This window comes from Lissotriton vulgaris, chromosome 9 (assembly GCF_964263255.1).
Source record: "Lissotriton vulgaris chromosome 9, aLisVul1.2, whole genome shotgun sequence".
Taxonomy (NCBI): Eukaryota; Metazoa; Chordata; class Amphibia; order Caudata; family Salamandridae; genus Lissotriton; species Lissotriton vulgaris.
The window spans coordinates 178,550,950-178,578,703 of record NC_141697.1 but is presented as its reverse complement, the minus strand read 5'-3'; the positions used below and the strand labels follow the sequence as shown (position 1 = coordinate 178,578,703).

General features: G+C 48.9%; 1 protein-coding gene across 1 annotated transcript in view; it reads left to right on the top strand.

The window, feature by feature from the left end:
- POLE2 (DNA polymerase epsilon 2, accessory subunit) overlaps nucleotides 1-27,754 on the top strand; it is a 404,236-nt gene that overhangs the window by 71,158 nt on the left and 305,324 nt on the right. The window lies entirely within an intron of this gene.

Below are 27,754 nucleotides of genomic sequence, written 5' to 3'. Positions count from 1 at the left end.
ACCAGGCCATGGTCCAAAGGATACAGTTTGAAGACCTCCTATGCTTTTGGAGCAGCCCGTGCTTGAAACACCGCAATCTCAGCACTCATGCAGTCGCCAATGGCCTTTTTCCACCTGCCGATCGTCGGGGGGACGTACCCTTCCATGCCTGTGCAATATCCCGTTTAGCAATGGTAACAGCTAAAAATAACAAGTGTTGCTTGTACCGGTTCCCACCTATCCCATCAGTACTATGCAACAAGAGTAATCTCGAATATAGTGAGAGATCCCACAACAGCACTTCGCCCAGACATGCCACAATCCTCCCCCAGAATGGCTGCAGTGCTGATCAGGTCCAGAGAGTATGTATAAAAGTCCCTTCCTCTATCCCACATCTCAGACATAAGGAGGACTGAATGACGCCCTTCTTCCAAAGACGGGACCTTGTATAGTATATACGGTGTATATATTTAAATTGCGTGAGACGAAAGCGTGATGACACCGCCGCACTGCGTGGGCTAGCCCAGGCTTCTGCCCAGTCATCATCGGTCATATCTGGTATGTCTGCTAACCAAGCACGTCTAGTCTTGTGTAGGGTTGTGGAAGTGTGCGTCTTCAGCATTTGGTAAATCTGGCGGATCTTATGGTCGCCTGAATCACCCATTAATCAACGTCCCTCCAAAGGTGAAATTCTGGCAAATTCTCAGTTGTCTGAAGTAGGGGAGTTAGAGCATGCCACAGCTGGAGATACTGTAGTCTGTAGCTGTTGGAATGACTTTTTTTTTAAACTTTATTTTCAAGTTTTACATTATTACAGTTACAACCCCCCCTCCCCCCCTAAATGGCATCAAAACAATACACGTACACATATCAACTGTTGGAATGACTTTAAGGTCGTATCTCACATTACGTCACCATACGTGGATATTCCCACTAAGTCCCACCCTCGAAATCCCACTAATACCGACACAGAGCGGAGATCATTGTGCCGTTGGCAGGGGGTATGTTAAAGATTAGACTGCAAAACGTCAACATTATCGGCGCCATCTTGCCCCCTTTCCAGGCCCATTCGTGCGCGTAAGCGGCAGCCATTTTGAGCACCATGGCCTCCCTGCCCCTCACTAATAGCCAGCGCGTCTCTCTCTCTCTTAACCTCGCAAGCATTCCCCCGCACGCCGACAACCCCCCCGCTCTCTCATGCCTTGGGTCATAAACCCCTCTCCAGCGCAGCTTCACCACGGAACCCCATCCTGTTCCCAGCGCGACACCTCCCTTCATTCCTTTCATGGCCTCAAACCCTTTTGATGCAAAACCCTTTTCCTGTGTCCCCGTTTGTCTTCCTCGTTCCCAGGCTGCCACCTGACCCTGCGGATACTGTTTATTACCCCGTACAGTAGGAAGCTTCCCCTCCCCATCAAAAGACCCCCGAACCGATCAAAGCCCCCACCCCATGAGATCCGATCAATCCCACGCATTCCGTGAATCGGCGGAATGCCCTGCTGTGCGACCACCATCACCTGTTGTGACCGGGGTGGGGAATCCAACTGTAAATGTATGTGGGAACGGGTCTGGAGGGGAGATTCCGAGGATGTTCTTTCAAGTATTAAAATATTACGAGAATGTGTTATGTGCAATAAAGGTCGTAAACTCTAGTATAAGAGGCCCGGCCTCAGAGATGTGGTTAGAGCACCTCGTGACGATACTTGCTGTCTGAATTGATGTGTTCTCCTCCGGAGAGAATAAAATCCTCGTTTCCCGCCTTCCAGTCTCCAGCGCCTGCTTCTTCATTGATTAATATTGGTGGGTCATAGAGGCGATACCGCCGGGCAACATAAAAGGGTCTTTGGTTACCGGTTGTCTTTGGAACCCTTTTTAACAATTGGCGTCCCAAACGTGGGGCCCATCAGCGACTCGTGGATCCAGTGGGAGAGGTCCTGACGACAGAGTGAACGACTGCAACGATCGGAAGGTACCCTGTCCGATAGACCCTTGTCTGACAGCCGATCATCCGAACTTCACTGGTTCCGAACAGACCTCTCTCGAGTGATCTGCGGTCCTGACTGGGAACCATCAGGAGTGCCACGAGAAGTACGAAGAGAAGAGGACGATCGGGCGCTGGATTCGGAAGACGAGAAACTGTCCATGCGGTCCGGGTAAGGTCGTGTAAACACGACGAAATTGCGATAGTGATAGATAATTGGAAGTAATTGATAATTGTTGTGAAAATACTAGTATTACTCTTTGTTAATTTATTGGAGATTCGCTGTCTGCAAACGGAGAAACAACAGGCTCTCCCTTTATAAACAGCGAAGGATAGGTACGCACCCGTCGGACCTATTTTCCCCCTCCCCATTGAACAATTGCCCCCCCCCCATTGATTAATTGTTATAGATCGTTTTCTGGAGATTCTCTGTCTACAAACAGGGAAGATTAGGTCCCCTCTTTGCAGATAGTGAAAGGGTAGGTGACGCGAACCTTCGCGAGCCTACTTATTCTCCCCATTGACCATATTGATTTTTTATTTTTGACCTAACATTGATTAACTGTTATAGATTGTTTTCTGGAGATTCTCTGTCTGAAAACAGGGAAGATTAGGTCCCCTCTTTGCAGATAGTGAAAGGGTAGGTGACGCGAACCTTTGCGAGCCTACTTATTCTCCCCATTGACCATATTGATTTTTTATTTTTGACCTAACGTTGATCGATTGCTCAGAATTGGTTCATGAGGTATTCACTACGTGCAAACAACGTAGAATAGAAATATTCTGTCTAGTCTTTGCGCGCAGTGATAAGATAGGTAGTGCTGACTATTATCCCATTGTGATCCGTCATGCCTGTCTTCTCCCCACTGGTCAGTAGCCTGTTTAACCCGGACCGCTTATTAGAGATGAACCATCCGGCTCCGCTGGAAGGCACCCCTAATAAGGACATGTTCACAAAGCATGGATTAGTCGCTATAGCCTATAGCCAACTGTGGCATAAATACACGAAAAAGGATCGAGAAAGTCAGTGGCCACTGATAGGATCCTTCGAAGACGATAGAATAATCACACTAGAAACAGCTCTTGGTAAAAACAAGACGACGTCCACTATGCTTGACAGCTTCGGCATGTGGCGAAAAGAAGCCGAACAACGCAAAAAGAGAACTGAGAGTAGGTTGGGAAAAGAGCTGCGGAAAGCAGCCCACCTAGCAGCCCAGAAATTAGAGAAAGAGATAAAAGAAAGAGAGGATACCAAACAGAAGCTAGAAATAGAAACATCAAGCCAGTGCCTGGTTAGAACTCCCTCCACGCTCTACCCTGATTTGCACTCGAAACAGCGAACCAACGATGATCTGCTGCTAGGTCCTCCGATCATCCACATGCCCCCTCCATATGCCCCTTCCCAACCCTCAGCCCAACACCCACTATCCCCAGGTACCAGCGAGAGCAGCCCCGCGGCTTCAGCCCCCATGGCCTCCGTGCCGGCTGAACTCCTCGTATTAGATGTTACGCAAACGACAACGCCGGGCGACCCAGAAGCCCGAAGGGTTGGTCCTGTTAGAGCATATAGACTAAGCAAACATGAACGAGCAGGGGTCGATAAGATAGCGAAGATACTGGTAGAGAAGAGGGAGGATGAAGAATCCGTCATGGATGTGTTTAATTCTTATACTGGGAGTCACAGACGACACTTTACTGTACAACTGTGTTACCACGTCTTAAACGCATACGAGGACCGATATCAAGAAAAAGGTCCACAGAGCCTAACGACTCTGTACCGGAAGGTTGATATCGGGGATGAGAGTGAGAGTGATGTGACGGACCTCCTTACGCGTACGCTTGAGGTTTTCCGCCACCTCACTGAACAAAAGCCAAAAACCGAATCCACTACCTCCGTAGCAATCAACCCACAAACTGAACGACCTAACACTATGATGCCGATACGAGAGGCTGCCCCTTACTGGGTTCCTCCACGAGGTGAAGGGACTCACGATGATGCAAACAACAAAGACGCAAAGGGAAGGGTAGTGTACAATTGGGTCTACCAACCATGGGACCGGCAAGAGATTCTGACCTTCCGGAAATCTCTGCCAGACCTACGTAAAAACCCCACCGCCTTCTATACTGAGTTGGGTACGGCCCTAGGATCGACGATTATGACTCTAGCCGACATCGACTTGTTTTTCGGGTTATGTCTGCCAGCTGATGTGTGGAAGCAAATCCGGAAAGTCGACCACACTGAGCTGTTCGGACATAACTGGTCACAACTTGATGGCATAGATAGACAACGAGAACCCGGACAAAAGCCTTTAAAAGCCATTTTGGACCTCCCGGATAAAATTGTGCAGAAATTAAAAACCATGATCCCAGAAAAGAAAGTGGACTGGTCGATAGTAACGGCTTGTCGCCAGAAACCCCAGGAAGATGTATCGGAATACTTCTCCCGGTTTGAAACGGTGTTCTCCGATTACAACGGCCAGGACCTGACCACTGCAACCGGACACCATCTGTTTGTCCAGAATTACGTTAAGGGCTTATCACCTGAGGTCTCGCAGAAACTGCAGGCCAGTGAAAGTAGTTGGGCAGCCTCCAAACCTACGGCTATCCTTCAGATGGCCCAATATTATGAACATCAGAAAAACGAAAACGACAGAACTACAGAGAGAAAGAAGAAAGAATTAAAGGAGAGGGTGATGATAGCACAACTGCAAGGGGTTACTCTGGGACGAGACCAATACCGGGGAAACCATCAGATGAACGTCCCTAAAACGGCACCTCCCAAAGACCGTGCTTCAACTCCCCACATTGGACGTACAGACATTAGGGAAGACCAGTGTGCCTTCTGTAAAGGATCGGGCCACTGGAAATCACAGTGCCCGGTTCTTCTGGAACTTACCAGAAATAGGGATCCTAGAGATTCAGCAAACGAACCAAGAAATAGGGGACCACAGCGAGGGCCCCCAAACAACGCAACTAATGATAGATCCAGTAGACCGAACACATTTGATCGACCCCGACAAAACCAATGCCAGCAATCTGACTACGATGACGTTCATGACTTTGCATAGGACTGCCTAGGGCAAGGGAGGGATCCAGTCGAGCTCCATGTTGACCAGCAAGGCCCTTATGTCACTGCTAAGGTCTTGGGTACAAAGTCACCATTCCTGGTAGACACTGGCGCAACACGTAGTGCATTATCTAAACGACTGATTCCAAGGGCACCCTTGTCTGGCTTACTAATAACATCGACAGGTTTCGATGGGACGCCCTCCACTAACCCTTTGTCCGCCCCAATCCTCTTTGACTTAGAAAACAACACCACTGACACCACGTTTTTACTCTCCTCCAATAGCCCTGACGCAATTATGGGACTCGACCTATTGAAACACTTCCGAGCAACGATTAGATGTTCTCAAGATGGAGTCCGAGTTTTTCTTTACGACAATCCTGTTCTGCTTAGACAGTGCCCCCCCAGACACATGTTTTCCATCACCGACGCCGACACTTCCCTGCTCGACACTCTGCCTCCGTATCTGTGGGCCAAAACGGATTCGGATGTAGGGCGCATGATGATCGACCCAGTACACATCACTGTTCGACCAGATGCAACACTCCCAAAACTTCCACAATATCGAATATCACCCGAGGGCGAGAAGGCATTGGTAGAAATCATCCAATCACTGATAGACGCAGGAGTGGTAGAGGAAGTAGTTAGCAACATTTGCAACAGCCCAATCTTGCCCATCATTAAGAAACAGGGAGAAGGAGATGAGAAAGCATACCGCTTCATCATTGACCTTCGAGAGATCAACAAAGTGGTGGTACCCCAGTACCCTGTGGTCTCAGACATTACCACCATCCTGACTTTGATTCCCTCCACTGCCACCACCTTCACTGTCATTGACCTCAAAAATGCATTCTTTTCTATCCCCATCCACCCAGACAGCCGATATCTCTTCGGCTTCACCCTAAAAGCCCGCTCATATAGGTTCTGCCGAGCACCCCAGGGCTACACAGAAAGCCCTAGCATCTACAGCCAGGCCCTCAAGAGACAACTGGATCAAGTCCAGTTACCCGATGGAGTGGTATTAGTACAATATGTCGACGACATCCTCTTGGCAGCCGACACCACTCCACTAGCTGTCACAGCCACCATTCAACTCCTGCATTTCCTTGCAGGAAATGGCCACAAGGTCTCTAAGAAGAAGTTGCAATTCTGCCAACCCCAGGTCACTTACCTAGGCCACCTTTTGTCCAAAGACGGAAGGAAACTGACTCCTGACCGGATCCAAACCATTCTCGACACCCCCGTCCCTAAGACCCAGAAACAGGTCCGCTCCCTACTAGGCCTCACCTCCTTCTGCCGACAGTGGCTGCCCAACTTTAGCCTCGTAGTAAAACCACTGCTTTCATTGTTAGCAAAGGACGTCCCTCTCCCACTCCCTTGGACCCCTGAGTGTCAGGCTTCTTTCGTGCAACTACGAGATGCCCTCTGCTCAGCCCCTGTGTTGGGTACCCCCGATTACACAAAACCCTTCTCCCTTTACACCCATGAGAGGGAGGGGTGCGCTTTATCTGTCCTGACCCAGTCCATTGGCCCAAAGCAACGACCATGCGCTTACTTCTCAGCCACTCTTGACCCCGTAGCCAGAGCCCTGCCTGCTTGCCTTCGAGCCGTAGCTGCTGCCGCGATCTCTATCCGACAGAGTGAGGGGATCGTGCTCTCGAATTCCCTCACAGTACTGGTACCCCATGCAGTTGACACCCTCCTAAACCAAACCAAAACGCAACACCTGACAAGTGCACGACTGACAGGGTACGAACTGACTCTGCTCGCACCCCACATCACACTGAAGAGATGCACCACACTGAACCCAGCAACCCTGCTGCCCTTACCAGAAAACGATCCCAATGCGCACCCTGTACACGACTGTGTGACCCTCACAGACGAACAGACCAGAAGTAGGGTTGACCTCAGAGACACGGCTTTCCCCGACCCCGACGGAGAGCTGTGGGTGGACGGTTCTTGCATCAAGCTCCCCGATGGCACCACTTCGGCCGCCTATGCAGTCACCACGGCTCGAACTGTAGTCGAGACAGCCCGCATAACGCAACGATCTGCCCAGGCAGCGGAACTGATTGCCCTGACACGAGCCTGTATTCTAGCAGCAGGTACCACAGCAAACATTTACACCGACAGCCAGTATGCCTTCGGGGTGGTTCACCATTTCGGGCTCCTTTGGAGGGAGAGGGGATTCTTGACCTCACACGGCACCCCCATCTTGCACGGGGACCTAGTCTCCGCCTTGATCGAAGCCGTCCTTCTCCCCGAAAAGCTTGCAGTCATCAAATGCCAGGCACACAAAAAGGTGACAGACATTATTGGACAGGGAAATGCACTAGCCGACCTCACTGCCCGAGCGACAGCTGAAAATAGGACGACAACACGCATGTACGTGACCAGGTCACAAGCAGAAAAATGGACTGACGCTAGGGACACTATCAGAGACATTCAAATGGCTAGCACACAACACGAACTGACTGAATGGACACGGGTGGGATTAAAAGATGACGAAGGCTGCTGGCGGACAAAAGACACAGACAAATGGTTGCTACCTGACTCGTATCTGATTCCCATACTGACTATGGCGCACTCCCCTGCCCACATAGGATCAGCCCCCATGATTGAACTTGTCTCCAGAGTTTGGCACAATGATAAGATCACAGAGTCCGCCAAACGCTTGGTCCAACAGTGTTTGATATGCCTGCAACACAATCCCGGGAAAGGAACTGTAGTACCCCGGGGAGGGTTTGGGGTCCCAAATCACCCGTTTGAAGTCCTGCAGATGGACTACATCCAACTAGACAGATGTCAAGGCCTGAAATATGTACTTGTGGTGGTATGCGCATTTAGCAAATGGGTGGAAGCATATCCAACCCGTGACAACACTGCTATGGCCACAGCAAAGGTACTGTTAAAGGAGTTTTTCCCCCGTTACGGCCTTTGTCGAATTTTGTGGAGCGACAATGGCCCCCACTTCGTAGCCGAAGTTATCCAACTCGTTTTGAAGGGGTTGGGTGTAAAACAAAAGTTCCACGCAGTCTTCCACCCCCAATCTGCTGGACTAGTTGAACAACATAACGCCACACTGAAACTAAAATTGGCCAAAATAGTAGCTACCACAGGACTGAAATGGCCAGACGCACTCCCCCTGGCATTGCTCTCAATGCGTTCCACCCCCACCAAACACCACTTGACACCATACGAGGTTGTGTTCGGCCGGCCTATGAATGTTTGGTCTGCGCCGAAACCAACTTCCATTCATGACGTCCCGGACGTCCTAATGTCTGATTACTTATGCCAGTTGACTAAAACACTGTCTGTTATCCATCAACAGGTGCTGCATGCCATCCCTGACGCTTCCAGGGGTCCCGGACACACCATCCAACCTGGGGACTTCGTCCTGATCCGGAACTTCCAGCGTGCCAAGAGTCTGGAACCCCGGTGGACGGGCCCCTGGCAAGTCCTCATCACCACCCGAACAGCACTCCGGGTGGAGGGAAAACGCAACTGGCTGCATGCACACCACTGCAAGAAGATCTCCTCGACCCTGACCTTGACCGAAACCATCAACAGTCAAGAAGAGCTCCTGAACAAGGACCGACCGTCACTATCCTGCTATCCCGATACCGAAACACTTGAACTTTCAAAATTCTCTGATCCCACAGTGCCATCAAGAGAAGGGTATTTCCTGCGTCGAAAGGAGGGAGTTACGGCTAAGTAGACCACAGACTGAGTTAAATCTCAGAACGGTGACCTAAACACTACCGAGGGTTACCCGGAGAGAAGCAAAGCAAAGTCTGTGGTTCTGCCCGCTACCGAGCCCCTTGAAGATGATGGAAGCGCCAGATAAGAAGATGATGGAAGCGCCAAATAAGAAGATGATGAAGGAAACAGGAAATACCCACCGCAGGAACCCAAAAGCAGACAGACTCCATAGCCCAAAGACTATTGCGCTCTTCATCACAATCCTCTTCTGCTTTCTCCTCATGACCACACTCTGGATTGTGGAAGAAAATGCACCTGCTCACGAAACATTCCTGACCACTGTCCAGCCTACCACCATGAAGGAACATTATCTGATCTCGCTCTCTCCCCAACTCAGAGAGAGGCGAAAGGAATTTTGGAATAACTCCTTCGTACAACTACTTCACCAGCACAACCTTGCCACCAATGCCACCAACTGTTGGATCTGTGGGTTGCTACCCCACGCCACTGGACACTCGATACCATTCATCCCTTCACCTTTCTCAGTTCACGGTTCCTGTCTTGCCTGGCTGATGCTTCTGCAAGAAAGCTTTAAGGACAATGCCACCTCCAGCAAAACGGTAACGCATTTCTACCACGGGGTCTGGCGGAACAGAACAAAGACACACTTCTGCCCGCAGACCAACAACAACACCATCCACTTGGACATCCCTGCTAAAGAACAAGTTGAAATGCAAGTGTTCAATAATCCAACCAGAACCACCTTCTCCTACCTGCGAAAACGAACGGCTGCCACTCTGACTGTGGCCCTGTCAGTCATCAACGTCACTGGCCACATGTGCATGGAAGGGCTTGGGACTCAGCTGGTAGGCCACAGTGCCTGCCGGTTTTCCAGAACTCTGGACTCCATCGACCCGCCTTCCTTTGTGGCATCTCCAAACACGTATTTCGTCTGCGGCACAAAGGCTTACACCTGGCTCCCCAAAGGCTGGGGGGGCACTTGTTTCATTTCCTTCATTCTTCCTCCGACATATGTGGCACCAGCAAATCATCACAGACAAAAACGAGCCAAGGACATCGAACAAGCCGATTCAACAGGAGCGCAATTCATCGATGCTATGAAAGGACTGGTCCCCCTCTGGGGCCCGATGGCAAACAGCCGTGCCATCCGACATCTGACTCAAGCAGTTGAGACAACAATGAACATCACGGCTGGTATCCTTGCTAACAACACCGCTGAACTTCAAGCGGTCCGCTTGGTGGCTCTCCAGAACCGCCTTGTCCTGGATGTGGTTCTTGCGGACCGTGGTGGAGCATGCCGCATCATTGGGTCCAGCTGCTGTACATACATACCGGACAACTCACCCTCAGTGTACAAAGCCATCGAACATCTCCACAGACTCTCTTCAGAAGTACACCAGGAACAAGAAGAATGGTCGCTTGGTGGTTGGTTCTGGAGCACCGTTAAGAATTGGGGTTGGAGACTGTTCACCATTATCCTGATTCCTGTAGTTGTGATATGCGGTCTATGCTTAGGAATTCAATGTCTGCCACCTCTGTGTTCATTATGTGCAAATTGTATTTGCCCTAAGACTGTGGACTTTGAAAACGAACGTATGAGAGCAATATATGATGCCGAGGTTAGGAATTTGATGAAGATTGACATTGAGTAAGCAAGTTGGCTAAGATATGTTGAAAAGGGAGGACTGTTAAAGATTAGACTGCAAAACGTCAACATTATCGGCGCCATCTTGCCCCCTTTCCAGGCCCATTCGTGCGCGTAAGCGGCAGCCATTTTGAGCACCATGGCCTCCCTGCCCCTCACTAATAGCCAGCGCGTCTCTCTCTCTCTTAACCTCGCAAGCATTCCCCCGCACGCCGACAACCCCCCCGCTCTCTCATGCCTTGGGTCATAAACCCCTCTCCAGCGCAGCTTCACCACGGAACCCCATCCTGTTCCCAGCGCGACACCTCCCTTCATTCCTTTCATGGCCTCAAACCCTTTTGATGCAAAACCCTTTTCCTGTGTCCCCGTTTGTCTTCCTCGTTCCCAGGCTGCCACCTGACCCTGCGGATACTGTTTATTACCCCGTACAGTAGGAAGCTTCCCCTCCCCATCAAAAGACCCCCGAACCTATCAAAGCCCCCACCCCATGAGATCCGATCAATCCCACGCATTCCGTGAATCGGCGGAATGCCCTGCTGTGCGACCACCATCACCTGTTGTGACCGGGGTGGGGAATCCAACTGTAAATGTATGTGGGAACGGGTCTGGAGGGGAGATTCCGAGGATGTTCTTTCAAGTATTAAAATATTACGAGAATGTGTTATGTGCAATAAAGGTCGTAAACTCTAGTATAAGAGGCCCGGCCTCAGAGATGTGGTTAGAGCACCTCGTGACGATACTTGCTGTCTGAATTGATGTGTTCTCCTCCGGAGAGAATAAAATCCTCGTTTCCCGCCTTCCAGTCTCCAGCGCCTGCTTCTTCATTGATTAATATTGGTGGGTCATAGAGGCGATACCGCCGGGCAACATAAAAGGGTCTTTGGTTACCGGTTGTCTTTGGAACCCTTTTTAACAGGTAGTAAGTCCAAGTTCTATATGCTACACAGGAGTTGAAGGAGGGGGGTACCCTCCATTGCCCTATATTCTAGTGCATACACTGGATCTGTTGGCAAGTTATACCACCACTCATTTACAATTAACAAGTGTAGTAAGCGTACACATCCGCAATCCCACCTTAATAAGGTGACTGCGTACACATACTCAAAGCAAATACGTGCATCGCCGCCATTCCTGATAAATTTGTTATGGATGGCGTTGATTTGTGCGAACAAAGTTTGCGGTATAGCATATGGGAAATTTTGACGTCTATAAAGTATTTTGGGCAGTGAGAACATTTTAAAAATTACTGAGCGCTCATACAATGAGAGCGGGAGGGGAGACCATATTGCAGTTTCCTCCTTAAGGCTTGTAGTGAGTGGGTTAATATTGTGTGCCCAGGAAATGTTTGGGCAGGCAGGACGACATAAAAATACTGAGATACATAAATCCTGTAGTAGCGCAAGATAACTGCTCTGCCCATGATTCCCACACACCGGAAACAATATGATATTTGTTAGGCGCGTATATCACCCTTAGGTCTCATAGCGCCGGCAGATCCTAAGAGAAGACAGACGAGGGAACTAGGCAGAACTAGAAAAGCCCGGTTTTCAGGGTTTTTCGGAACCTCTGATGATCAGGTTCCAGTCTGAGGTGTAGAGGCTTGGAGGCAAAGAGTTCCACGTTTCAGGGGCAATTTTAGAGAAAGATCTGTCCCCATTCCTTACTGTTTGGACTTTTGGAACTGTTAGGAGATGCTTACTGTTAGAGCGAAGGGTCCTAGCCGGTCGGTATTTTATCAGGCTAGATATTTTGGCCCCTTGCTGTTAAGGGTCTTGTGGAGTAGACAGCATCGTTTGAATTTGATCCTTTTTTTTAATGGGAAGCCAGTGTAAGGTCTTCAAACTGGGCGCGGTGGGGGTGAGGGGAGGAGGTGTAGGTCCAGCCTGGTCGGAATAGATTTGAAGATTTTCCTAAGATTGCGCATTAGCCCCTAGCTGGTACGTTGTTGATGTGGTCAGCCATGGAGAGTTTGTTATCTAATGTTATCCCCAGTTTTCGAGCTGCTGACTGGGCGGGGGGGGGGCCAGGGTCCCAAGGCTGGCGCCACCAGTCATCTGTCCACTGATTATGTGCATCGCCGAAGAGCACTATTTCGGTTTTGCTGGCATTAAGTAATAAGTGGTTGTTTGTCATCCAGTCATTTATGGCCATCATGCACTGTTGGAATCTAAGTTTGGTATCCGGTCCTAGGGTGATTGACAACTGCGTGTCATCAGCATGGGACACTGTTTCAAACCCATGTGCTTTGATTATTTTTGCCAGTGGGGACACATATAGGTTGAAGAGTGTGGAACTCAATATGGACCCCTGGGGAACTCCTTTGTCAATTTTCTGGCTCTTAGAAGAAAAATTACTTATTTGGACCTTGGAGTACTGATCTGTCAAGTAGCCCTTGATCCAAAGTAGTGCTGGACCCTCAACACCAACCTCAGCTAGGCGTTGCAAAAGGATGTCATGTGAGATGGTGTCAAAGGCAGCCAACGAATCAAGTAAAATCAGGATGGTGGATTGTCTGGTATCAAGGCAAGCCGAATGTAGTCCACTATCTCGAGTAAGGCTGTTTCGGTGCTATGAAAAGCCAGATATCCTGATTGGTATGGGTCCAACAGCTTGTTATTTTCTAGATGTATATATAGTTGGTTGTTGATCAGAGATTCCATGATTTTTCCGAAAAGAGGCAGGAGGGAGATTGATCGGTAGTTGGCAAGCTGTTTAGGGTCGGCTATAGGCTTTTTTTAGGATTGGTCTGATTATGGCCTCATTCCAGTGGGAAGGTACAGTGGATTGAGATAGTGAGAGATTAAAAATTGTGGTCAGGTTTGGGAGGAGGGCCGGTGCGATTTTGGATAGGGTTTGAGAGGAGCACCGGGTCACTCCACACCCATGCTGCCAAGGGTTCCACAGCGAGAGCAAACAGTAATGGTGACAAGGGGCAACCCTGCCTCGTGCTTCGACAGATGGGGAACGGGCCCGAGCTGTGCACTGCGATCCTGACCGACGCGTCAACCCTGTATATAGCAATCATACGTAGGCCAAGAAGCGCGGACCAAAGTTAAGAACTTCAAGAAGTTGGAAGAGATCCGACCAACTGAGGGAGCAGAATGCCTTGTCAATATCCGCCAGGAGAAGCGCCGCAGGGCTTCCATGTTCTGGGGCTCTTGCCATGACATTATGCACCCGTCCGATGTTATGACGCATAGAACGGTGTGGCATAAACCCAGACTGATCCGGGTAGATCAGATCCGGCACACAGGTCCTAAGGTGGTCAGAAAAGACTTTGCCCAATAGTTTGGGCTCGAAGTTGATAAGAAAGATGGGCCGGTACAACGAGGGATCTTCTGGTGGGTGACCTGGTTTCAAGAAGATGATAATCTCTGCATGTCATCAGTCTTGGGGAAGCTGGTGTTGGTCGATAGCTTCATGTAAAACCTCCAATAGGTGTGGACCCAGTATATTCATATGTTGTCCAAGGAATTCCATAGGGAACCCTTTAGGACAAGGGGCAGGAATCGGGTGCATGGCTATCAATGGTGCTCTAAGTTAGTCTGTGATTATGGGCGCGTCTAGTTGCTCCCGTGCATCACCTTTAAGCTTATGCGAGGGGTATGTCTCTCAAAAATTCGGCTATAGAGGCCTCAGATAAATGCTCTTGGAGAGCATAAAGGAGTGAGAAATAGCGCACAAACTCCTCAGCTTCCACTGTTGGGGATGAGCACAAGACACCATCCTCATCTCGGAGCACCGGAACATTTGTGGGGGACTTCTCTACTTGCCATAGTCTATGAAGCATTTTACTTGATTTGCCCCTCCATTGGTAGATTCGATGCTGCAATGCTAATCAGAATTCCTTTTCCTCCCCATAAGATGTTGCTGAATGTGTTGCTGTGTCTGAAGTAGGTTGCGTGAGAGACGTGGGGTTGGGTCAGCTACGCACTACGCCTTCAGGTTGTTCCTCTGAGGGTTCCTGTGAGACTTGGCCCTTTCCCCAACATTTTTCGCCTTTTATTTCCCTTTTAAATCAGAATGCCCTCATGGTAACAACAATGTATAGGCCTTGTGTAGTGAGGAAAGCCCTGTGTACTGTGAAACTGATGTTAAGATGCAGGTGTCTTATACCCCTAACATGGCTGCCACTGACCACTGCTGCTGCAGCGGGGTTTAGTGGGCGCATTCTAGTGGCTAGGGCCTGGCTGGAACCCTCCAAACAATGTATCAACTTAGCCTGCCAGCCTGCCCACAGGTAGAATGGTGGAACCTCCTAGAACCCCCTGGAACCTTCTGGAACAGGTGAGGTGACATCAACTGCCACTGCCAACTGTCAACTGGCACTGTATAAGGAAAGGAAGGTAAACTTTCCTGTCAGAGTGACTGAGGGGAAGACCTGGGGAAGAACCTACGCAGGAGGATAGGCAGTGAGGGTCAGGACAGGGACTTATGATACTGAAAGAGACAGGGCCTAGGAGCTGCCTTTCAAGTGTTGAGGTATCCTGTACCCCCCCCCCCCCCCCCCCTCTGACCTAGCCCCGCGGCAGGGAACCCCCAGGGACCACTTGAGGGGATTGGCTGAGGAGATCTAACACCAGCCACCAACTTAACCCTCTTCAAGGAAACAAGAAACCAAAGGGCGCAAGAAACATCACGCCAACAAGAAACTAAGCTTCTATTTACAAGGGCGCAAGAAACATCACGCCAACAAGAAACTAAGCTTCTATTTACAAGAGCGCAAGAAACATCACGCCAAGAAGAAACTAAGCCTCTATTTACAAGGGCGCAAGAAACCTAACGCGCTAAGAAGAAATTAAATCATCACAGGACTTTTGAAGAAGCAAACAGGTATTGGCGCGGTACTGACCCTGCGTTTCCTGATGTCACCTGGGGTCTCCCTTGCTAACCTGCTACTGGGGTGTCACCTGTCCTGTATATCTAGCGCTGCCCTTGCTGACCCTGTGAAGAGCGCTGAAGTAATGGAGGGGGTTGCTGCCTTCTGAAGCGCTATATTTGCCTGAACTGCAGCGCCCTGAACTGAATGTTATTAGACCTGCTGGTCTTGCCCCCACCTCGTGTGGGCCAAAGCGCTATAGCCCTGCACCCTGCTGTCTGTGAAGCGCTAGAATCCTGGGCGTGATTCCTGCCTGAAGCTCTATATTCTGTGGTGCCCTTCAGCAGCGCTACCTGGAATGAACTGTCTGTCGAGCGCTACCTCTGCTGTGAATTGCCTGCTATATCGTAGCGCTGTGAATCCTGAAAAGCGCTATCCCCCTGAAGCGCTGTGTCACCAAGAACTTCTGTGGCTCTAGAAGTTGCTGCCTTCTGAAGCGCTGACTCCCTGCTCCCCCAACGCTCCTTTGCTGTCCCTGTGAAGAGTGCTGAGGTACTGAAGGGGGTTGCTGCCTTGTGAAGTGCTGTACCTGCAGGGTGCTATTATCTAAACCTGATTGCCTGCTGAAGCGCTGTCCCCAGCATTGCCTGTGGCCAAGCGCTGTCATGTGAGGAACTGAGGTAGTGCCCAGGGAAGCGCTGTAATTTCACTCCAAGCGCTTTCTTGAATGTCCCATAGAAGCGCTGTAATTGTGCCTCCAAGCGCTCTCTTGTAGGCCCCAGAGAAACGCTGTATTTTTGACCTTAAGTGCCCACCTGTTGGCCCCTATGTGCCTCTAGTGACGTGGAGGCCATTAAGTTACTGTTTATGCCTGAGGACAGGCTTGCCATTCATTAACTGTTTGGGCCCTGGTTCCGGCATAGGCCTAAAGACATACTGAGTTCACCTGCGATGGCTTAGCCCTGCATAGGGGAGTCCAAGGCATAGTAAAATGCTCATTGAGAATGCTTTACTGAATTGCTTATTGAAATGTTCACCTTAATTAACAGAAATGTTTTACTAGTCTAAAGCAAGGCCTGTGCTTGCTTAATGAGATGTTGCTCTCTAGCAATGAGTAATGTTCTATTTATAAGTTACTTAATGAAATGCCTGTGCCCGATTCCTTCCCTGTAATGTTAACTCCTGATTAGGGGGATGTTACCTATGATTGGGGAAGAGTTTTGAAGTGGTTATTCCTGCTTGGAACCAGGATTATTCTGAACTATAGAAGTTTTATTACACCCCTGCCCCAGTGTTATAACCTCTACTTATTTACAGGATTACTCTTGGGTGCTGAAAGGTTTATGCCTGCTTAATGTAGGAATTAGAATGTTGATTCTGGCCTGGGGGTGGAAACGCCAACAGCTGCATAATGAACTGTGCCTGCTGACTAATGAAACATTTATTCATGTTGGTTGAAAGGTGGAGCACATGCCCACAGTTATGGAGTGAGGTGCTCCTTGCTTTAAAGAAATGTTTACATTTACTAAAAGGCTTTACATGCATAAACCAAGTCTTCTAAGCTCAGGCTTGCCTGTTAAAAATGGTTATCTCTGCCTTGAAGAGTTGTTAACTGTTGATTGCTGAGTAGGGGAACGTTAATGCAATAAGGATATAGTTACACTGCCTAATGAGATGTTTTATCCGCAGTGGCGTGTTTTTATTCCTGCCATAGGAGTTTCATTCCTGCCTAAGGAAATGGTTAATGACATGTTTTACCCTCAGTGAAGTGTTTTACTTCTGCTAAACTGATTATCTCTATTGCAGGAAATGTTTTACCTGTAAGCTCCTGATTAATAGGGGAAAGGCCCTGCCTGTTCAGGCATCAGGTAATGGGATGGTGTGTGATGCCTAAAGAAATACTTTATGCCTAATGAAAGGTGTTGTCCTCATTTGAGGCAATGTTTACTCCTGCCCAGGGAAGGGTCTCATACCCCTGCTATAACAGAGATCTACTTACACCTGCTCAATGTAGGGATTTCTACTTCCCTGATGGAATGTTGGTGTAGCCCTGATTCAGTTAAACCTGCACAAGGGGATGGTTACCTAGATTGCAATGTTTTCTCCTAGTTAGTGCTGGCTAATGCAATGGTTAGCTGGGCCCAATGAGAAGTTCTCCCAAAGGGATGCCCAACCTTGTTATATGGAATAATTATTCTTAATGAATTTGTGATTTCCCTGATCCTGCTCTATCTATCTGATTGTGGAGAAGAGTCTTGCCGGTGGCAGTGGCAGGCTCCATCCGCACGCGCTGGGTGTTTTTGAGGTGTAACACTGTTTGGTGCTGATCTATAGCGCTGATTTTACTTTGGCGAGCAAAAGCTAATTTTGGATGTATCGGTGTGCATAATTTCACTTCTGTTATTTACCTGACTGCCGACTCCCGCCCCGGTCCGCCGCGTCCATTTCTGGGCGTTTGTTTGCGGAGGGTGAGGAGGAGCCTAGCACTTCCGGGCTCGGGCGGCCAGGTCAGCGTTCTAGTGGCGCTGTAGGCGGCATGTGTACTTAATCAGCAGCCTCTTTCACTCGCGCTGTGGAGAAGAGTCTTGCCGGTGGCAGTGGCAGGCTCCATCCGCACGCGCTGGGTGTTTTTAAAGTGTAACACTGTTTAGTGCTGATCTATAGCGCTAATTTTACTTTGGCGAGCAAAAGCTAATTTTAAATATATCGGTGTGCATAATTTCACTTCTGTTATTTACCTGACTGCCGACTCCCGCCCCGGTCCGCCGCGTCCATTTCTGGGCGTTTGTTTGCGGAGGGTGAGGAGGAGCCTAGCACTTCCGGGCTCGGGCGGCCAGGTCAGCGTTCTAGTGGCGCTGTAGGCGGCATGTGTACTTAATCAGCAGCCTCTTTCACTCGCGCTGTGGAGAAGAGTCTTGCCGGTGGCAGTGGCAGGCTCCATCCGCACGCGCTGGGTGTTTTTAAAGTGTAACACTGTTTAGTGCTGATCTATAGCGCTAATTTTACTTTGGCGAGCAAAAGCTAATTTTAAATATATCGGTGTGCATAATTTCACTTCTGTTATTTACCTGACTGCCGACTCCCGCCCCGGTCCGCCGCGTCCATTTCTGGGCGTTTGTTTGCGGAGGGTGAGGAGGAGCCTAGCACTTCCGGGCTCGGGCGGCCAGGTCAGCGTTCTAGTGGCGCTGTAGGCGGCATGTGTACTTAATCAGCAGCCTCTTTCACTCGTGCTGTGGAGAAGAGTCTTGCCGGTGGCAGGCTCCATCCGCACGCGCTGGGTGTTTTTAAAGTGTAACACTGTTTAGTGCTGATCTATAGCGCTAATTTTACTTTGGCGAGCAAAAGCTAATTTTAAATATATCGGTGTGCATAATTTCACTTCTGTTATTTACCTGACTGCCGACTCCCGCCCTGGTCCGCCGCGTCCATTTCTGGGCGTTTGTTTGCGGAGGGTGAGGAGGAGCCTAGCACTTCCGGGCTCGGGCGGCCAGGTCAGCGTTCTAGTGGCCCCTACAGCCTATAAATGTGTGTTGGCCAGCGACCGCGCAGCGGACGCGTGCAGCGGGCGCGCCGGAAGCGCGCCGAAGTCGAGCCAAAGTCAAGCCCGTCTGCGCCCGTCCGCGACTGGACGGGGCGCGGGGCCACAAACTCTGGCTCGCCTACATCGACTATCATAAGGTATGGCAGACAAGAGTTGCTGGACATCTTGCCTAACATCCCCATATGTGGCAAACATTCGATGCATGCCTTATCGCTAGTAAACTGCTCCTCATGCACTTTTGCCCCGGTCAATAATCTGAACTCGGCCAGTGACATTAATACACTAAAGGCAGCTCTGCTAAACTGCAGATCCCTACGAAAACATAGCTTAGAAATCTTCCATTTACTCGAAGACAATAATATCCACATTCTGTTTCTTACAGAAACGTGGCTGGACGAACACTCAGAGCCCGATATTATACAGACTCTTCCACCTGGTTTCGTCCTCTCTAGGTTGGACAGGAAAGATGGCAGAGGGGGGGGCATTGCTATAGCCACTAAAACCCCATTAGAATGTACCCTCTCTTCTACCGTGATTGACCATAGTGAAGCAGCTACCTTTACTATTACTACTGGTCCTAATCACTCCCTTTCTGGTATTCTGGTGTACCGCCCCCCTGGACGACTCTATGACTTCACCCCTACTCTGGTGGAAGCCATAACTCATCTTGCGCTCAAAAAAACTCGCATTATAGTGCTTGGTGACTTGAACGTCCATTTTGACGATCCGCTCGACAAAGAAGCAGCTGACATCAAATCAGAGCTACTCTCTTTAGAACTAGAGTTAAAAAATAATGATCCGACACACCAACACGGACATTTATTAGATCCTGTATTTGGAAACTGGAAGGGAATTCAGACCTTAGCTCCTCAGCCAATTCCTTGGTCTGATCATTTTATAGTTCCTATATCCATCCAATTAGAAAGGACCGAGCAGTACAAACAAAGCTCACAACGGTTCAAGCATAGGAGATGGAAAAATTTCTCCATTGATTCCTTCTCTAATATCATTCAGGATGTGGACCCCCCAAAAGGATCCGATAGTGAGACAGCATATGCTCACCTACAGGAAAACATCGCAAAAGCGCTGGACGCTACCGCTCCCATTCGCACTACAACTAATGCCACAAGAACCAAAAAAACTGCCCCGTGGTTCAATCAGGAGCTCCAGATTGCTAAAACGGCATGTAAAAAGCTCGAAAGAGATTGGCGCGTTAATTTCTGCCCAGAAATAAAAACCAAATACAAAATAGCACAAAAAGATTATTACAAAATGGTACGCACATCAAAAGCTTCCTATTATAATAATCGAATTTTAGAAGCTGAAAACTCTTCTAAGGAGCTTTTCCAGATTTATAAGGAAATCTCTGTAGTTGAGTCCAATCCCACCTCCCAGAATGATTCAGTGGATACCTGCAATAAAATTGCCAAGTACTTCTCTGATAAAATTACTAACATTTATGCAAATTTTTCCAGCAATATAAAATCTGGCACTGACTTTACAGAGAACGAAGATCATATAGGCACTCAAGCCCGCCTATGTGCCTTCTCTGTACCTCCTGCTGAAACGCTGATAAAAATCTGCAAAAGTATCAAATCTGGTTCGCCACGCGATCCCGGACCTCCTAAAATTCTAACTGCTAGCCTCCCGGTCCTGGAACCGCACTTTAGACACATGTTGCAAATATCATTCTCCACAGCTACTCTCCCCGCGGACTGGAAAAAAGCCATAGTGTTCCCCATCAAGAAAAAACCCAACCTGAGCCAGGATATATTGGAGAATTTACGTCCAATTTCTCTACTCCCTTACCTCGCTAAACTAGCTGAGAAAGTGGCTAATGCCCAACTTATGATCCATCTTGAAACCCAAAAAACCTTTCACTCCTCACAATCAGGCTTCAGATCGGGCTTCTCCACGGAGACAGCACTCCTCAGAGCAACTGAAACTCTGCGGGAGGGAGCTGACAAGGGTAAAACCATGGCCCTGATCATGCTGGACCTCAGTGCCGCGTTTGACACTGTAGCTCACTCCATACTGCTACAGTGTCTAAACCGAGCGGGAGTCACAAAAGAGGCTCTAGGTTGGTTGAAAGCTTTTCTTACCAACAGAAGCTTTCAGGTCCAAAGAGGGACCTATCTCTCGGACAGCTTGACCTTAGAACAGGGGGTACCTCAGGGCTCTGCCCTGAGCCCCACCCTGTTCAACTTATATATGACACCTTTGGCAGAGGTGGTCCAATCGTTCGGCGTAGAGCTTGTCTCCTACGCCGACGATACCCAACTCCTGATCTCCCTGTCTCAAGCCCCCTCCTCTGAGGCCGATAATTTTAAATCCTGCATGTGCAAGCTGGCTGTATGGATGAATGAGCACTGTCTCAAATTAAATGGAACAAAAACAGAGGTGATCATAATAGGGGGGAAGAACACCAAATGGACCCAAGATTGGTGGCCCACATGTCTGGGACCAGTACCTACCCCTAGTCAGGAGGCCAAGAATTTGGGTGTCTGGATAGACAACAAACTCTCCTATGACAGTCATGTCAAAAAAACAGTTGGAAAGTGCTTTGGAGTTATGAAGACGCTTAGCCGCACCATGGATCTGCTTCCATTGGGTTCCAGGCGTACCCTAACGCAGGCTCTTATCACTTCCCGTATAGACTATGGGAATGTGCTGCTGCTGGGCACTTCCGAAAAAAATATTAGAAAACTGCAAGTCCTGCAAAATTCAGCGGCACGTCTCGTGCTAAGACTCCCGCGCAGAGCTCCCTCGAAACCTTCTTTGGATACTCTGCATTGGCTGCCCATCAGCAAGAGGATAGTATTCAAGGCACTCTTATGGTGCCACAGGATCATTCATCAAAGAGCCCCCTCCTACTTGTCTGACTTAGCCTCACTCTACGAACCCCACAGATCCCTACGTTCTAAGGGAACAGGTCTGCTTGAAACAACGTGCCCAAAAAAGGCCAGACTTGGAGGCAGGTCCTTTCGTACTCTCGCAGCCAAAAAGTGGAACATCCTCCCCATGAATATCAGACAGGAAAAAAACGAAACATCCTTTAGGAAACAACTAAAAACGTATCTTTTCACTATCTAGTCACTGCCCGCTGCCCCTCCACCCAAGCAACACTCTCTCCTTAGCGCGGGGACACGCCGGGAGGCGTCACCAGGCGCTTTATAAACTCCTATAATAATAATAATAATTATTATTATCTTAATACAAATCACTTGTTTTTATACAAGCTCTGGAGTGGAGTCATTTATTGCGTGCCTAGGTTTCTGTCTCAGTGTGAGTGTGTGCTGCATGATCGCTTAACACATGTGCTTTCGGATGCCTACCCGCTCGTGCCATGCTACCCTAGGGGACTGGTGACCCCTGTTCCAACAGTTCCTAATTCCAACAATTGCGCCGATTGCTGACATTTAGCATTAGCACGAAACTTAATCTCAACCCTGTGAACTGTAGGTTTCAAAGCTTCCCCAAAAATGCACTTGGAAGGGGCAGAAGCCGCGTTGAATTCCAAATAATCCGAGACCGCTGTGGATAGCGTCTCCATATATTCTGGGTCCCGCAGATGCCAGGGAGACATCCTCCACCTAAATGGATGTTTGTGGGAATGGATGCGGACCTTACACAGGCAGGCAAATGATCCGACAGACCTCTGGGGAGGTGAGATATATGGGAGATCCTGTGTATATAATTATTTGGAATGAACATATATTCTAACCAGGACAGAGATCCATGGACTGCAGACTGGTAGGTGTAGCCTAGAGTGTAGAGGTGGAACTCTCGCCATATGTCCGACCAACCCAACGTAGTAGCCACGCGATGAAGTTTGGATCTATCTATTGGGGGTTCTCTTCCTGGTGCGCGCCTTCTATCCATCAATGTCTTAGCGTTATTCCAGTCCCCTCCTAGGAGGGTCAAGCCCTCTGGGAGTCACCCCATCATCGAGATATCTATTTTACAAAGGCATTACCCAGTGGAGGAGAGGCATAAGTGCTGCCAAGATTGACACGTGCCCCATATAGTGCGCCCAATAAAAAGACGTAACGTCCACCAAGGTCTAACCAATGCTTGGTGTGTATAAAGGAAATGCGGCGGATGGCAGTCCCTGGTAAACCCCGCATGATATATTGTTTTGTACCCAAACCTGGCAAGACAGAGAGCCTTGGCACCCAGAAGATGGGTCTCTTGAAGAAAGAGAATGTCGGCCCCATGTCGCTTGGTTTGACGGAGAATAGCACCCCTCTTAACTTTATTAAGTAGGCACTATGGTCAAATCCCCGGATGGGGAAGTGCATTCGTGTGCGGTCATCTAAACTCTGAAGGTGTGTGTGTGTTAAAGCTGATAGCGTGGATTTAAGACTAAACTCCTGCGCGCATGTGAAAACTAAAATAATACTAACAGAACATCATAAGGAACCCCCAAACTCCCCACCAGATACTGCCTTGAACGCGGAGTATCTGTCACGGTGAAGAGTAATCTCGGGGCCCCAACAGGGGAACCCAGATCACCTCCGCCAATGGTACCCAAACTGCCCATGTAACATTAACAAAAGGAAAAAAGTAGAACTGTCCGGGGCGAGTTGAATCTTGTGGCTGGACATCCACGGCAGTTTGTTGTTCCATGCGGAGCAGGATATTACTTATGGTTCAGCGATGACAGTGACCCCACTGCAGGGGGAAAGCGTACTTTGTGGAAGTTAGGATGCTTCTTCCGGATCCGAGGAGCTCCTAGTTGAACCAGATCGGTAGCGTCTTTGAGATACTTCTCTTTGGTCCAGTTTACTGTGAGCTCTGGGACCTGTCCAAATCCAATGATGGCGGGGTGCGTGGCTTCGGGTGTGTACGCTCATCCGTCCAGGCGAAAACAGCCTCTGGCGAGTCAAAGAAGTGGGATTTGGAGTTCTTAATAACATGCATGCGAGCCGGGTACAGCACATGTACTGTATATTAAGTTTCTGCAATCTACGCTTTGCTGCCATAAAGGATTGATGCTGCTATTGTACCAGACGGGCATAATCTGGGAATATCATTATGGACTTGGAATCATAGAGGAGTTTGTCTTTGTGGGACCTGGCAAATTGCAGATTAGCGTCTCGGTCAGCATAATTCAGAAACTTTGCAATGATTGGTCTTGGGCATTCACCTGGAGGTGACTTTTTGGTTAATGCACGATGAGGCCTTTTAACGTCGAAGCATGAGGATAGTTTATCAGCTGGCAGGAGGCCCATGAGCCATTGGGTGAGGAAATGTGCCATGGAGGAGCCCTCGCAACCTTCTGGAAAACCAGTAAAGTGCAAGTTGTTTTGTCTCGCGTGGCCTTTGGTGTCTTCTACCCTAAAGGCCAACTCCTATGACAGCGCCATGAGTTTATTGACTTTTTTCTGCATGGTAGTTACATTATCCTCGACTGTGGACACGCGTGTCTCCGCTTTGGTAATGCGATCCACAGTCTTTCGGAGATCTTATCTCTAGAAGGAGACCTCGTATCCCACAGCTCAGATTTTGCCATCAAGTGTGTTTTTCGCCTCAGTGATTGCCGCCAAGAGGGTTGTGTTGTCAGGCATCGTGCCCCTGGCATCTCCCCCAGTAGCACCATTGTGGGCTGTGGTATACTGGTCGATGGTATTCGGTTTAGCACTGGTGGCCCCCGGCTTATTCTTGCCCATGGCGGCGGGCAGGCAGATGTCAGATCAGGTATCTCCAAGGTCCCGAAACGGCGGGGGGGTCACCTCCCCGTCTCCCTAACCCCACTGCAGACTACAAGACCCCGCCACCAGTTTCACTATGGTGTCACCCAGAAAGGAGATAGTACCGCGGACCGTGCCTCACGGAAATCGTCTCGTCTCAGGCCACAAGCCGCACTGGGCCTAGCTAGCCCAACCGCCTTCGCACCCCTTGATGGCCTGCCAAGTAGGTCCCTTAAGGAGATCAGACTCGCCGGACCCCTACCCACAGAGTCCTCCCACGCGTCATTCAGTGCTGCAGGCGCCGCCGTGCCACATGATCCTGATGTGAGTATCTTGCTCTGATCTGGGGGGTAGAAGGCAGTGTATGCTGGCCAGGTATTTGGTAACTGGTTAATGGGGGAGATCGCAGCCCCAGCCACCCCAGGCCAGCCCAATCCAGGGCCCGCAATCTGGGCTCCAATGCTAGGTGGTATCTCACTCCGTCCTACGGTGAGCCGTACCCGCCCCTTGACAGACGTGCCCCTGGCGTGAATGTACAGGGGGGAATGGGCACCAGGGCACCGGAATCACCGCAGACGCTAGAGCCATGCGCAGGCCCCTCAGGAGTATGCACTACACCTCCAAGCTGCCCCACTCACCAGGGTGTCAGTACATCCGGTCCCGGGCAGCCTGCTGGAGACCACCACCGCAGGGAATCACAAACCCGGTAGTGGGATCCTCCGAGCTTTAGGATTTTTTGATTTTCATATTATCAGTCCTTTCTGAACAAGCATTGCAAAAGCCAAAAGGTCTGATGTGGGCTGCCAGCAATTTTGGCTTTGTCAGGGCTTGCTTTCTTTCATCATTGCTATTGTAACATGTTATTGTTGGAGATGCTGCAGGGGTAACAGCCAATAAAATGTTGGTCTTAGAAAGTACTCACTACTTTAGTAGCGTCTGTCTACTATTTTGTGTATGGATAGATGTGCTCCTTGTGAAAGACAGAATGTTTTCACTCACAGTGAGCCATTGGCCAAAATGGATTGACCTGTTTTCCCCATGCTGAATCATGTAGTGGTTGAAAGAAACATATGACTGACGCAACTACAGACCAGTGGATGAAGAAGGCCGCCTGAAAGCCCTTATAAGTACATACGTTTAGTCAAATCAAAAAGTCTTGGCCTAACAATAGACCTAAAAAAACAGCCATCAAAATAAAGGATACAGATAGAATGGGCCCCATTGGCCGGCATGTTTTTAAGGCTGGGTATTGCTTAAATCTGCAGACTGTCAACTCCTTGGAATTTCTTGTAAAGTTACATATTGCAATTTGATTTTATTAATGAAACAGCTAGCCAGTAGTTCATTGCTTTTTTTACTTTCTTAAACTGGGAAAGTTGGAGTTAGTTTTTGTTTTTTAAAGATTGGATTGACATTGTTGATATGTCTTTATATTTTATAAATCTTTTTAGTGGATTTTCCGCGACAACAAAAACATATGTGTTGCTTGATCATAAAATACCTTTAAAAAACAAGAGGCGTTGGCCAAAACAGAAACAGGTAATTTAATTAAACATTGTGGCCAGGATATCAGTTGCAGGCATAGGGTCTGAGGACTGTCTGAATTTACAATCTATCTGAGACTTTATTATATGTAGTTCATTGTGTGCCATAAAAGCTTCCGGTGATCCTTGTATGGTTAGGAATGTAAGTTGCTGCCTTTGGAGTGATAAATTAAATATATGATGGATAATCCAGGTGGGCCTCGACCTTGCGTGGACATAATGTACCGAATAGGTAACGTGTCCAGATGTCTGGCAAGGGGACCACTTTACTACTGTGTGTGCTCTGTATTGATTGACTTTATGGGAGCTCACTGCGGTCATGTGCTGATACCATTTATTATGCAAAAGGCAGTTGTGTAGTGCATGTGGGATGCTAGTGTTTGGTTTAGTGCAATTGTAGGTGACATGGGAGTGATCGCTACGCAAGCGCTGTGTTAATTTTTTAATAGACTCCATTTGGCTAGGCATTTTCCTTAGCACTAAATTGGTGCGTTAGCACTCATAATATACGTAAAGTATATGGAACTGTAATAATGCATAACTTGTTATTGGACATTGCAGGTCTTGGTATGGGTTGCCAAAGAGACTTCTGTGGTCCTCTGGTGATAGTGGTTTCCCGTAACAGTTCAAAATCTTGGCTTGTACACCTCTTGTCTGCGCTGGGGTGTTTCATATGGTAGCTGAGTAGTGGTGCACTTGGAGACTCTGTGGTTGACCTGTTTTGACTAAGAACTTGGTTCATTTGTTAATGTAGAAACATTACATGTGCGCCGTATTTAACGTTTTTTTCGGGTTTCTTGTATTTTTCTTAGGGACGTGTTCTTCACACTCCACTAGTTGTGATTTTCAATGAGGCACCGGAAGGTGGCCCAAGATGGGGTATCTTTTGATAGTGTTAGGGAAATTTAAGGGTGGTTATTAGTCATCAGACAGATTAATCTCTTTAATGAGCCGCTGAGCACCCCCTCCTCAAATGCCTAACTGGATGCTTGAACGGTGCAAAATATTTATTGGGGTTCTAGTGAGCATAGGGCGACTTACTCCGGAATCTGGGGATCACGGTTCGATCTCTGGCACCGGCAGCAGGTTAGCCCAGCACCATGTGACTCTAGGCAATAGCTTGCTTAATCTTCCCGACGGCCCCCAGCGACTAGAGACCCTCACGGGTGATTGTGCGCTTTACAAAAATGGGGATTTTTTATCGCCTCGTGTTTTAGCAAGGACTCCATGGGCGCCACTAGTTTTCCAAGAATGTGGTCCGCCTGGAGTACACATAAAAAAACCATCGGTGTGAGTTGCGTCTCTCAGCCTACTTGAGTGTGGGACTGTGTGATGAGAGGGCGTGTTGCTGTTGATTGTTGGAGGCTGCATTCTGCCCTGAGATCACGTGTCTGTGTATCTCTCAGTTTCCGGCATGTGGTGTGCAATGTGATCCTCCCTTGTGACGCCAGATATCTCGACCCGCCCTTTTCTCTAGAGACTTCTTTTTGGGCTAGCTTTGGGCTGCTTTTGTTGTTTTTTGGGCACTTCTTAGATCTCGCATGCTCTACTACCTCATTTCTCATGAGGCGGAGGGGGTTGACGTTTACTCCGTGGTCCTCATTTACCATTGCTTATGCCATCTTGTGGTTTGTAGGGTCGTGGTGGCCTGGATGCTACATGCAAGGCTTGGAGCTTCTGTTAGTTGCTAGGCCTTACATGGGGGTGAATGCATCTGATGTCCTACCCTCGTCTGGAGCTGCAGTGGACATTAAGAATCCCC